Source organism: Hibiscus syriacus, unplaced genomic scaffold (assembly GCF_006381635.1).
Source record: "Hibiscus syriacus cultivar Baekdansim isolate YM2019G1 unplaced genomic scaffold, ASM638163v2 tig00003507_pilon, whole genome shotgun sequence".
NCBI lineage: Eukaryota > Viridiplantae > Streptophyta > Magnoliopsida > Malvales > Malvaceae > Hibiscus > Hibiscus syriacus.
Genome location: NW_024061975.1, coordinates 160,530 through 176,215, shown reverse-complemented (window position 1 = coordinate 176,215; position 15,686 = coordinate 160,530).

Genomic DNA, 15,686 nt, shown 5'->3' with positions numbered 1-15,686 from the left:
CATCACTCTATTCTTTCAATAGACATAGTTGGCTCCATTGAAGAAATGAGGCTTGTTGATAGGTTGAGAGTCATTGATACTGTCGAAGCATGGTGTAGAGGCCAGTTCGATATATTTAACGTGTTATGTTATGTTGCTATATATAAACATGTTTGTGATCTTATTATATATATAGTTATATATATGCGACATATCTGACTTCTGAATAATGTGATACCATCAGTAATTTGCATATTGATGCATTTATGATATATGTATGGGATCTTCTATAGAGGGCATAATCCCGTTCTGATTCTACAAGGGATTAATTTCCCATTCTAACATCTGCATAGGATTAATTCCCCGTTCTGACATCTGCATGGGATTAATTCCCTATTCTAACATACGCATGAGATTAATTCCCTGTTCTGACTTCTGCAAGGGATTAGTTCCCCATTTTGACCTCTCCATGGGATTAGTTCCCTGTTCTGACATCTGTATGGAATTAATTCCTTGTTCTGACATCTGCATGAGATTATATCTTCCTCCTAACTCTATTTGGGATCCTCATATGAGGGATAAATTCCCATTATGATTTTGGTATTTAGTTTTTTATGTCTCCTTGTGAGGTAATGTGCATACATTTGATTCGGAATGAAATATAAGATTGTGAATTTTTGTTGGGACATTCTTATGGTAAAATATCTAAAATTTTAATATTGGTCGATTATTATTTTGTTTATTATTTTATACTTGAAATTTTTCTACATTGCGATATTACCTGATTAAATTTTAGAGGACTCGTTGAGCCTTGTAGCTCACTCTGTTTCTGTCATTCTTTTTCTGATTATCCAGATACATTACCAATTTGGCTATCAAAAGTATGGTCTCGATTATACACTGTATGCGGTTTAATATTTACTTTTCAGTCTTCTTAAAATGTGATATGAGCTTATTTATGATTTTATATTCGTTAAACATTTTTCAGAACGAAATATTAAAAAATTTCATTCGTGGATTATAGAAGTGATCAACATGGTCACCCTGATCCAATTGTAACTTCTATGTTGTGTCTAGGGGGTTACAATGTTTAACTGTATCAAAACATACAACAATATATGTTGAGATAGTAATGATATCAAGTCTAAGGATCATACATATAGTTATCACAATGAGAAATATCGTAATCATTTCATAATAATCCAAGAAATATGCTCATAGCGGGTCAATCTAATATATTGTTCTCTAACAACATATTTATGCATTGATTCTGACATCTCTATGTCAATGACAACGTATTGTCATCAATTAACAACATGTTAGCTTTAAACGTATTATTATTGTCCATGCCTATAATAATACTCGACTAATGACCTTTGAATAATAATCATATTATTATATGAACATGTAACACCCCAACCCGTACCTGACCCGGATACGAGTCCAAGATGTCACATTAACTTTTTAAAACAATATTCTTACAAAATAACAAAATGTTTGAACTTATATTAAGAAAATATGATAATATACTGTTGAATTATGTTCGTTATAACTAATTTAAGGAAAAATACGTTTTTATGAACAGTAATATATGGTATGAACAGTACTGTTAACAGTAATGATTAGTATCGAATGCTAAAATTTTCAAAATGCTACAGGGGTATCGATACCCTGCTATAGTAATTTTCGGCAAAACATATAAAACTCACAAAATACTTAAAGTTTCATAATTATACATTTACCATTTACATAAATACGTTTAAAACATTCCAAAACTCGATCAAAGCACACATACTTAATTTAACAACTTTGTTTACATGCCAACCTATTTATCATATAATAATATATACTATGAAATCTACTTCTGATCTGATCTCTGAATGGAGATATGTTGTTCCTTTGAACTTAGCTTTGATCCTCTCATTTTTCAGTACCTATGTGTAAATCACTTACACGCTAAGTCATAGACTTAGTGAGGCATATAAATATAATAACGATGTATTCCTTATGAATATGAACATGCAATCTATCAATTCAATCATGTCACATGTAATTCAATGTAAACAATAATAACATGATAATAATAATAATAATAATAATAATAATAATAATAATAATAATGCAATTACCTTTGATAACCTTTTATAGGCCCATGTACATTATTGAGAACTCAAGGTATTCGAGTACATTGAGGTTGTGCAATATGTTGTCACCACAGCTCGTATGGGGTCCCACTACGGGCATATGAAATTTGTTCCGAATGACCTATGTACTGTATTTGTTCCGAATGACCACTCCTTAAGAACCATATACATATTCCAATGGATCAAATCTGTGTCTCAAAAGACCCTGTAAATGTTCCAAAGGATACATATATGTCCCGAAGGACCACGTAGAACCCTCGACTCTTGGCTTACCAAATATACCTATAGCTCTCATATCATATACTATGGGCATTATTCTTATGTTTCATATGTTCATGTACTCATGTCATTTCTCTTGTGATCACATAGCTCATATCGCTTATCTCATGTCATATTTTCATGTCACATATTATATCACATGTGCATTTGATTCTATTCATATATATCATTTATCAAATCATATGAACATATATATATATATATATATATATCTTATGCATGTATCATAATAATTATCATGTATGCATGTTCATAACTATTGTACTATGAAAATCAAAGTAGGAATTAGACTTATCACAAGTCTTATTCCATTGTACTATACTTATAGTATGCACTCACCTTAGCATTGCTTTGATTCGATCCTAATTCTTTACTTGTTCTAGAACTTGTTTAGGCTCAATATCTACATAAACAAAATTTTTGAGATAATTATCATAAGCCTAAACCTTATAACTTGATGTTAATAACTTAAGCCAATTTAATGAACAAAAAATTCCATTTTTCCTTTATGGGGGTATCGATACCCTCCCTAAGGTATCGGTACCCTTATTACATTCTGGAATTTTTTGTTCAAGAGGGTATCGGTATACATACATAGGGTACTGATACACTCTGCTCAAAACAGGCTTTTTCACCCGAAAGTTCATGAGCTCTTCACTGAATTTCCTCATACAAAGCTCCTTTCATATCACCAAACTCAACTACAACTATTTTAACTAACTTCTATCATTCCCACACCTTATTATCTCTCATACTTCATTCAAATTCTTAAAGCTAAGAATCATACCAAATTTTCCATGTAATCCAAACTCAATTCTAACACTTATAACTTCTTTTTTACACCTATGACAAGTCAAATTCAATCTCAAAGTTCCTTTATTAACTTTTTTTTTTCTTCAGAAATTCACTTTGAAACCCATTCTCTTTAATCTTTCATAACTTCTTAATTTTTTGATTTTAAGATACTTAAGCTTTCCTTAAGCTTAGTTATCATCTAATGATCAAAACTCACTCTTAAAATCAACAAATAATCAATTAAACATAAAACTCACCTTTGCTTTAAGTGTTTCACGGTGGAGAAGAAAGCATAAAGAAGAAAAAGAAGAGAGTTTCCAGATAACTCTCTTCCCCCCACGTGAATCATTCTTATTGAGGGGGAAAATATCATTTTTGTCAAATGACCATTTTGCCATTTAATTCCTTTGATAATTACTAATTACTTTCAGGAAATATTTTTAAATAAATCATTGAACTATTCAACTATTCTACTTTTATCAACAAATTCTGAAATTTTACAATTTGGTCACTAACCCGGTATTGAGGATGTTACAAATCTCCCCTCCTCTTAAGAAAATTTGTCCTCGAATTTTTACTGCACATATTGATAAGAACATCTCTTCTACTGTTCTCTTGTTGCTTCTATTACTTAATCTTTCTTGTCACCTTCAGAAAACTTTTTTTTTAATCCTTTAGTTTCTCAACTACCTTTTTCCTTTATACATTCATATCATGTCACTTTTCATATGATTTCACATAAACATATATATATCATATCTTGTTCACATATATTTCTCATATAACTCATATCATTTGATTCATATCTTATTCTTATATTACATAAACACGTAGTTCATATCACTTAATCTCTTATATTCACATCACATATTCATATAAGCTCATGTATCTTATAGTTCTTTCACATAGCTCACTATAACACAAATCGTAACAACCATATTCATCATTCAACATTATAAATCCATCTCTAATTGCCTTATAACAGTAACCAAACTCTTATTTCATCATCATTTAACCAAGAACACAACCTTAAATCTTTTTCAAATACGATTATACATATACTTTACGAAATCAAACAATCTTTTCACATCACATTGCACACTTTTCTTTACTTCAATATCGAATTTATCATCTACACTTCCATATAGCTGATCGCTAGTAAATGTATATGCTAAGGCAAGCAAATCTGTGCAAGTACACACAATCTATGCAAGTAATATAGTAGTGAGTGAGTATCGTCTCCACAGGGATTGGATTAGAAATATATTTTCACCACAACTAGAACTAATGTCACAAACTAAGTCCTACTAAGTATTATCCTAAGAACTAATATTAATAAACTAAGAAAATGATTCAATGATTCCAGAAAAGTTTGGTTGAGGCAAAATTAATATGCAAACTAATAAAACAATTGATGATTTAAATATAATGCAAACAACCTCTCATATTCAGACGTGTCACAGAGCACTTATGCTAAACCATTATCTTGACAACAAATATTTTTAGTTTAGAATGACTTATTATGACTCACTAAAACTGCCCGACAAGATTACTAGGTATTCTTAGACGGTTGCTATGGCAATATCTCTCTGCGTTAACTATAGACATAGTCTCTCCTACTCTAGCATATATCCCTTTTAGTCATTTGAAATTCACTCCTTATCTCTAAGGTAGATAAGTTAGAACTTCACCATCCTGGATTCATTCAATTGCTTACGTTGATCTATCTTAATTCTCTCAAATTTAAGAATCACTTATCTAGACAAAAGGCTATCTCTCGATGCTCTTACAATGCCAAGACGTGTTTTACCAAAACCCAAGGCTATCTCTCGATGATCTTACAGTGCTAAGGTAAAATATTTAAACTATGAACAAAACAGTCATAAGCAAAACATACTTCATCATTCATAAACATAAAATATTGTTCAAGCAAAACAAAGTTTAACACCAAGTAAAGCATTCATGGTGATATCAAAGATCATCCAAAATTAAATGTTTAATTACAACCCCAAATAGATAAAGAGTAAAAAACAAAGAAAGAACGACTCCCAAAACCGAGGGCTCTGTCGCGACAATCCTGATCAGTACCGCGCTTGCCTTGGTGATCACCCTCTCTCGAGGCTTGATCACCGCTCTGCTATCATCTGGCTATGGAGGACACCAAGGAAGGTCGGTGGGTAGACGGTGGGAAAGCACTGCAGTTGCTTGCTCACGCCTTAGGTCAAGCTCTTCTCTATTATTCCCTTCGCCTCCTCTTTTTTGACGGCTACGGCTGGTTATTTATAAGGAAAATCTCCCAGGGCTTTATCTACTTTTGGAGTTTTCTTAACTAGCCGTTATTAATTGCCCAGACTTAAAAAGGAAAGGTGGTTGGTGGCTGTCAAAATAATTGAGGCTTACTTGTACGTGAAGTAGGTCATCCAGCTGGCGTGTGACATAAGCGGTTTAGCCACACTTGCTTCAGACTTCCTCAAATAAATCTTACCTTGGCGGGATAAATCTGCTCCTCATGTTCTCATCTGTTCTGTTGGCCTCTGCACTTTTTCATCGTCACAACTGAAATGTTCTTCCTTTGTAAGATTCCTGCACAAACACAACCCAAACAACCCTTTCCCTTCAGCAACATCAGTCAAACCAAATAAATATTGCCTAAGCAAAACTTATCCACCACAATCTAATATAATCTATATGCAACTAAAAATGCAATGCATACTTTGTCTAGACGAGCAATAACTTAAGTGAAAAGACTAGGAATTAAGTCTTGTTACGGAGTTATCAATAGCCTTTATCATAATGATCATTTAAACTCAATCCTTTTCATTTCTTTCTCCTTTTATTCTTTCATAACCAAGATCTCATTATTACATAACTAAATCATATCTTTCACCCGTTTTTTCCTATTTTTTTCGCATCACTTATACTTTTCTCTGATTATCCCTCTCTTTATTTCCTCTTCATAACTCTTATAATTCATATAAATTGCCCAAAATCTTATTCTTATACAATATCTTTATTCTATCTACTACTATCTATAGTTTCCTTTGAATACATTCATCTAAATCCACATCATACTTGATTAACTTAGTCTAATATCCTTTTCACATATTATAATTTTGTCTCCTTATTATTACAACTAGTCAATAGTAACTATTCAATCTAGGGCACAAGTCCTAATCAACCAATCATATACATCCTTTCCAATCAGAATTATCTTAACCATAGTTTACTTAACTTATCAAATCCACATTCATTCTCATACACCATAAAATTTCCATTATTCAAACTCAACATTCGAACTTCCTTTGTCTTATAAATTGATTACTGCTGTGTATCCATTCACAATCTCTTATTATCAATACTTAGCTTTACTCAAACATACGAATCCTTATTTCCTTCACTATCTCACATTACTTTGATCAGAATATGTATATATATATATTGTATCCAGATCCACTTTATATTTGGTTATCTTATCCTGACAATATCTTAAAATATGTTAACTCCAATACATTTTCATCATATAATCTTGTTAGCCAACACTAATGTTTTTCCATCAAGGATGCAACCCTCATCCTTATCATATCCACACTCTTACTTATACACAATACTATCCCTTTGTTTCGAATTCATACCTGTAGTTTCATTTATCTTGTAAACTTATCACTAACGCACTTATTCTTGAACTCTTCCAAAACAATATTCTTCATTTCTTGGTCTTTTAATATTCTCCTAATAACATTCATCCCCTCTTCTTTATATTGTCAATGTAGCAAAGAAACCACTCTATTTCAGAACTATATAGATCCTCTAACACTATAATTTTTAATCTATCTGAACTGATTAACTTTACTTTTTTCAATTTATAATTGACATTTGTATGCTAACTATATAACTAGTTCGATCTCAATTATTACTTCGAATCCCTCAAATAATAATTCCGTCAAATTAGTAGGGAATTCAATTCTCTGAATTCCAATGGAACACCCTCAACATATCTTGTTTATCCAAACACTGTACCCTAATAAAGTTGTTGTTACCATATTAATATAAATAACTTCTTATTGAATTCTCAATTCTCTCATCAATTTACTATTAATCTATGAATATGTAAACCACAAATCAATCAATATCATAACGTATTTATTATACAGTAGAAAGGTACTTTCTATTATCTCTGGATCAACAAAATCTTTATTGGTATTAATATTATACATTCGAGCAGTGGAGCGTATTTCCTGTTGAGTAGAGGATTCAGGTTGACTTCTGTCTCTTTCTCTCTAAGACATCAAAGAAAATCTCTCTGACTGTATGGTTCTTCTGTCCCCAATGGACAATCTCTCATGAAATGTCCCACTTTACCACATCGGAAACAAGCTCCGGTAACTACTTTACACGTTCCGCTATGGCTTCTTCCATAAATTTCACATTGTTTAATTTGACTTTGATGTGCTCGTCCATCACCAGACCCTACAGATTGAGTCTGTCTAGCCCTCATCTGATTTGATTCTCTAACAACAGATGCCATCGACTCTGAATGTGCTTGAGATCGGAAACCAAAATCTCTACCTCTCTTAGGTGGTGCAAAACTTGATGAAGCCCCAGTTCTTTTAGATGGTTGGGTTCTTTGATCCCCAAACCTTCCATTCTGAGCTCTCTCTAAAGCTTTAGCACGATTTACTACCTCTTGAAACGAGGAGAAGTTCATAACGATCAACATTTCTTTTAACCTCGGGCACAAGCCCTCTACAAACCACTCACATGCATCCTTCTCTGTTGGAATCAACTCAGGTGTAAAACGACTTAACTTATTAAATTCACATCCGTATTCATATATGGAGCGATTCATCTGTTTCAAATTCATAAACTCATGCTTTATTTGCCTGATGAATTGATCTTCAATGTATTTATGCTTAAACTCTTTCAAGAAAAGAGACCAAGTTACATGATCACTTGACAGCCTCATGGTGACATTCGTCCACTATATTCTAGCTTGTCCTCTAATTAAAGACACAGCTCCATCCAACTTCTCTACTTTAGAACAGTGGAAACCATCTAACATGATTTTCAAATCATTTAACTAAAGATCCGCTGCAACCGGACCTTCTTCAACTTCTCCCTTAAATTCGGAAGCTCCTAATCCTCTCAACTCCTTTGCTACATTTACTCTGGGAGTTGATGGAGCAGGAGGTTGGAAACGCGTCAATACCACATCTAACGTTCTAAAGAACACATCTTGATCAGCTACAGGCACTCCAGAAGGTGCCTGTTCTTCACCTTCCTGGCCAGGGCAGGTGAATTATTGCTTTCAGCAGGCCGATCATCTCCTGCTTCACTTCGAGAACTATCATGTCCAGACATCTAATAAATACAACCATATAACTCTATTAGCAAAACAACATACTTGTTACTCTTGTCAGATCAGAAGTTTTCACATCTATGTTGGCATGTACACCTATAAAGACACTCTAGACTTCAATTTAAGCCTAGAATCGGCTAAACCGTAGCTCTGATACCATTAAATGTAACACTCAACCCATACCCGACCCGGATACGAGTCTAAGATGTCACATTAACTTTTTAAAACATTATTCTTAAAAAATAAAAAAATGTTTGAACTTATATTAAGAAAATACGATAATATACCGTTGAATTATGTTCGTTATAACTAATTTAAGGAAAAATACGTTTTTATGAACAGTAATATATGGTATGAACAATATTGTGAATAGTAATGAACAGTACCGAATGCTAAAATTTTCCAGAATGCTACAGGGGTATCGATACCCTGCTACAGCGTATCGATACCCTGCTATAGTAATTTTTGGTAAAACATATAAAACTCACAAAATACTTAAACTTTCATAATTATACATTTTCCATTTACATAAATACGCTTAAAACATTCCAAAACTCGATTAGGACACACATACGTAATTTAACGACTTTGTTTACATGCCAACTATCATATAATAATACATACTATAAAATCTACTTCTGATTGGAGATATGTTGTTCCTTTGAACTTAGCTTTGATGCTCTCGCTTTTCAGTACCTACGTGTAAATCACTTACACGCTAAGTCATAGACTTAGTGAGGCATATAAATATAATAATGATGTATTCCTTATGAATATGAACATGCAATCTATCTATTCAATCATGTCACATGTAATTCAATGTAAACAATAATAACATGATAACATATAATAATAATAATAATGCAATTACCTTTGATAACCTTTTATAGGCCCATGTACATTACAGAGAACTCAAGGTATTCGAGTACATTGAGGTTGTGCACTATACTGTCACAACATCTCGTATGGGGTCCCACTAGGGGTATATGAAATTTGTCCCGAAGGACCTCTGTATTTATCCCGAATGACCTATGTACTGTATTTGTCTCGAATGACTTATGTATTGTATTTGTCTCGAAGGACCACTCCTTAAGAACCATATAAATATTCCAATGGATCAAATCTGTGTCTCAAAAGACCCTATAAATGTTCCAAATGATACATAAATGTCTCGAAAGACCACGTAGAACCCTCGACTCTTGGCATGCCAAATATACCTATAGCTCTCATATCATATACCATGGGCATTATTCTTATGTTTCATATGTTCATGTACTTATGTCATCTCTCTTGTGATCACATAGCTCATATCGCTTATCTCATGTCATATTTTCATGTCACATATTATATCATATTTGTATTTGAATCTATTCACATATATCATTTATCAAATCATATGAACATATATATATATATATATATATATATATATATATATATATATATATATATATATCTTATGCATGTATCATGTATCATAACTATTGTACTATGAAAATCAACATAGGAATTAGACTTATCAGAAGTCTTATTCCATTGTACTATACTTATAGTATGCACTCACCTTAGCATTGCTTTGATTGGATCCTAATTCTTTGATTGTTCTGGAACTTGTTTAGGCTCAATATCTACATAAACATAATTTTCAAGATGGTTATCAGAAGCCTAAACTTTATAACTTGATGTTAATAACTTAAGCTAATTTAATTAACCAAAACTTCCATTTTTCCTTTTTTGGGGTATCGATACCTCTCTAAGGTATCGATACCCTTATTACATTCTGGAATTTTTCGTTCAAGAGGGTATCGATACACATACATAGGGTACCGATACACTCTGCTCACAACATGCTTTTTCACCCAAAAAATCATCAGCTCTTCATTGAATTTCCTCATACAAAGCTCCTTTGATATCACCAAACTCAACTACAACCATTTTAACTAACTTCTATCATTCCCACACCTTATTATCTCTCATACTTCATTCAAATTTCTAAAGCTAAGAATCATACCAAATTTTCCATGTAATCCAAACTCAATTTCTAACACTTATAACTTCTTGTTTACACCTATGACAAGTCAAATTCAATCTCAAAGTTCCTTTATTAACTCTTTTTTCAGAAACTCACTTTGAAACCCATTCTCTTTAATCTTTCATAACTTCTTCATCTTTTGATTTTAAGATAACTTAAGCTTAGTTATCATCTAATGATTAAAACCCACTCTTAAAATCAACAAATAATCAACTAAACAGAAAACTCACCTTTGCTTTGAGTGTTTTACGGTGGAGAAGAAAGCATGAAGAAGAAGAAGAAGAGAGTTTTCATATAACTCTCTTCCCCCCACGTGAATCATTCTTATTAAGGGGGAAAATATCTTTCCTATCAAATGACCATTTTTCCCTTTAATTCCTTTGATAATTACTAATAACTTTCGGGAAATATTTCCAAATAAATCATTGAACTATTCAACTATTCAACTTTTATCAATAAATTCTAAAATTTTATAATTTGGTCACTAACCTGGTATTGAGGATGTTACAGAATATTAGTATATTTTAGTTTATTTAATACACATAAATATAACAAAAGAGAATAATGGTAATGTCTTTATTCTATAAATACGATAAAAATAATATGTCAATACAATCATCACATGATTGGTCTTTGGGGATACTATAACACCACTGGCTCATATACTCACTTCAAATTCCCGAATACAACAATTAAAATGAATTCTTTTAGAATTATTCTCAACATTTCCATTTTATTAAAAATGATACATTGTTGTTTAACTTCAATTCAAGCTACAATCATCATATTCAAGCATTCTAACAATGCATTCAAGCTTAGTAGTTCAACCTTTTTACAATTGACATTCAAATCTCAAACTTTCCTTTATTTGTGATTTGATCCCTATACTTGTATAAATTTTCAAAATTTTCCAAATCATAATCCAAAGCATGTAGAATCATTCATATATCATTTCTAGCCTTAGGGAAAATTTTCAATATTTTCCCCTAATTTTTCACGTAGGTCGAATACTATAGGGTTCCTCTATTCATCATTCCAATGCAATTTCAATCAATTCCATATAAAAAAAACCAAATTCAATCTTCTCCATAAACCCTAATATTAGCCAAATTCATCTTAATGCATTTCTAGTTGTTTTCAATCAAGTTTTATGCATGGAAATGATTCTACAACATCCATAACATCATAATATAACCTTAAATCACAAAAACCTAACATCTTTTTCATCCATCAATTTCATGAATTTGTAATTTAAGCATGGAAAGCATGAACAAATTACACCAAATGGTAGAGAATTTCATGTATGTTAATTTTCTATTTCATGCTTTCTTCCAAAAACCTAATAAATTGGCTTGAAAATGAAAAAGAAATTTCTTCTTACCTAGCTATGGAGGTCACGACAAGAATGAAGAAGATGAAGAAAATTTCTTGATTATTCTAACTAAATATCTATTAACACTAATCTTAATACTAATTTAAAATTCATTTTATGCTAAAAGACATCTTTACCCTTAAAATTTCATGATAATTATCATGACCGCGTAATCCTTACATCACCAAGTCAAATATAAACTAATATTTTATTAATTTCCATCTTTGTCCTTACATTTTTCCAAAAATCACAATTTTCCATTTTGATCCAACAACCCGATTTAACATGAAAAAATCAATTTAAATCCAATGATCTATGTTAAATTATAATAATTTAAAATATCAAAATGACATTATAAACCTTTTAAAGTCATCCTTCAAAATTTACTGAATTTTCAATTCGATCCAATTATCCAAATATTTTACCAAAATTTATCACTCCAAATCAAAAATCTGAAACCCATGAAAATATCATTCTTGGGGGTAAACTATTCCTTTATGGGGTCAAAATATATAACTTTTGAAAAATACAATTTGATCCCTAAATTTTTTAAAGTTAATACTTTGGCCACTAAACTTTCAAAATTTACATTTTGGTTACTAGCCAAATTTTGGGATATTACACCACCCCTGCATGTGGGCTTTGTTGTCTACCTATGAGCTTTTAAAAATCGATATGAACCAGCCCATACCACTCGAACTAGTCTAAACCGCTTGAATAACTCCAAATAGCCTAAACCAAATAGACAACCATTGTAGCTCGGAGACGAGGTAATACTTTACTATCTTATGCATGTTTTGTGGTACATGTTAGAAACTAGATAATGAATGATTAAAATGATTGGTAATGTCAATTTCAATGATTATTCTTAAACTCGTACTGAAAATGGTAATAGGATAGTAAATTGGTTAAGACTCGATTGAATTATATAAGGAACTAAAAAACTGATACGAAATAATTCCAAGTTAGTGATTAATCGATAAAGGAATTAATTTTGAAATTATTAAATTTTGATTATTATTTATAAAAGTATTAAGGCCATAAATACTTGGATAAAAATTACAAAAATATCCTTAAGATGTAAAAAGGGACATGAATGAACTCTAATAGTGGAATTAACTTGAAAACTCCCATTTGACCTGATAAGCTTACTAATTCACTTGTTAAATCTCTGATATGTTTACAAAATATGTAGTAATCGGTTTCTAGCCTCTGAGAGGGTAAAATACTTAGATTTATGATTTCTTGAACAAACACCCGAAGACTAAATTACTGGAAATAATGCATATGATTAGATCAAATAAACCGAAATAACCTCAAGCTTTGAAATGACTAAAATAACCTAAATATCCTCATGATTTAGAATACGTAAATGCCTTTAGATAAATTCTAAAGATATCGATAAACCTAAATGTTATACCATCCCTAAAGGTTATGGAGCACGATCCAAGCATGTTTGCCATTCTTGATACTGTTGCAATAAAAAAAATACCACCAAAATACATGTTTGTCTACTCAAGATCAGTTCGATGATGATTTCGAAGGTGATCAGTTCAACTGTATAGTACAATTAGTATAAAAAAGTGAACATTCATGAAGTATATCGGTCCGAATGATTGACAAGTATCGTAGTGCTGGAATCTATTTAGTTCGATTTGACACGAAATTTTGATTATTTGATATAAATCTTAAATATTGTAAATCATCGTTTTACCCTTATTGGGTTAATTTACTAAGAATTCTTTAGGAATCACAAAATGTTTAAAATGCCCCTAATGGCCTGAATAATGGAACCACTCATATTATATTCAAATCTTAAATAATTCTGATGTAAATGTTCCTGAATAACTTCAGATATACCTAAATCCTAAATGATCATAATGAACTTATTTTTGAATGCCTGATTAGATCCCTTAGATGCCGATAGATATCGAACCCTTTCAATGTGGATTTCATTTATGAAAGCAGCTCGATACTATCCGAAATTATGTGTTTCCTTGATGGTAATTACCAAGTACCTCTAAAGAATAAATTAGACCTCCTAGTGTGTTCCATATGTATTTGGGTATTTTTCTCTTATTTGAAACTATGATTGTTTTCTCTGATTTAAAAGTATGACACTGCTATCTGAAATAAAATTATGATCTCTGATTTTTGTTTCCTTATACAAAAATATATTTGATTCATGATTCTTGATATTACTGATGACCGTTTGAAAATTGATTTTATTCGGGGTACTCTCTCAGATCTATTTTGGAGTCATTGTAGGTTCATCTCCGATCAAATTGGTAATTTCTTATGAACTTAAAGTGACCCTTGGATAACTCTTAGGTCCAATGGGCTTAAGGACAAGCCCTTATGGGTCCTAAGAAATTCCTTTAAGATGGCTCCGGTGGCCCGGTACCATATGAACCAAATATAACACATCGGATCGCGCATCACTAAGATCGAATAATCATATCATATATAGGATATGCGGAGTGTTTTTTTATCGCCACTAAAGACATACTATGATAGGGGACCATGAAGCCACTTATAATAGTACCTGCTATCAGCCTATCACAATTACAAAACATAATATCTTTATAGAGTACATTAAAAAAGTCATACAACTTATCCACTTAGTCAAAGGAGCTTATCAAAATTTAAACATTCTTATAGTATTCTCAATCAGATTATTAGTCATATGGGCATTTAGATATAGCCAAAATTTTAAGGCTTTACACTCAAGAATTGCATTCAAGGGTAAATTAGTCTTTATTGAGTATTTAAAGTTCAAGACTTATTAATAAATCTTAAGAGTATTTTGATCACTTCTCTAAGTTTTAGAACTCTAAATAAACTAATACACATTAAGGGTATTTTAATAATTTTATAAGGTTTAAGCTTCAAGTTCAATTGTTTATATAAATACGTCTCGATCATGTTATAATTTTATGGTTTCTAGCTCATCTAATAACTAGTGACGCAACCAACGTGGTTATATTATGTATGGCATGTGGAGTGATCTCCAATTAGTAGCAAACATCATCATTTTCAATATCATGATGTTATATTATGCATGGCGGTTGTTATTCATTTATAATATAAACGGAAATACCTATATATAATTATGTTTAAGATAATATATAGTTTTATAAAAGTTAATTATCAATAGTTTATTTATATAAACTATGATTTATTTGTAGCATAATAATGTTTTCTTTTATCATATTTTATATATTTATTATTTTGTATCTTATCAAAAATCAACAAATCTAGCTGTGTTTATTCTTCAAAAATCTTATGAAATATGTAAATTTGAGAAGTGATTTTTTGATATATTAATAATGGCTTGAGATGAAATCACAAAGTTTTAGAGATTATAATTAAATTATATACTTTTAAAAGAGTATAATATAGTTTTTTAAGATATTAAATTAAAAATATTATTTTAAAATAGTTAAATAATAATTTATCATTATATTTTCAAGAAATCATTACATTATTTTTATAGATTTATTTGAATAAAATAAACTTAATGATTATTATTTAAAGGTTGTTAGTCTTGTGTTCGTGTCTATATATATATATATATATATATATATATATATATATATATATATATATATATATATTTCTAATTAATATTTAAATAAATTAATTAAATATACTAGAAATTAATTGATCTAGTGGGTTGAATCCTGACATCAACTCCTTGATGCAAATCCTCACATCACTGTTGGTTTC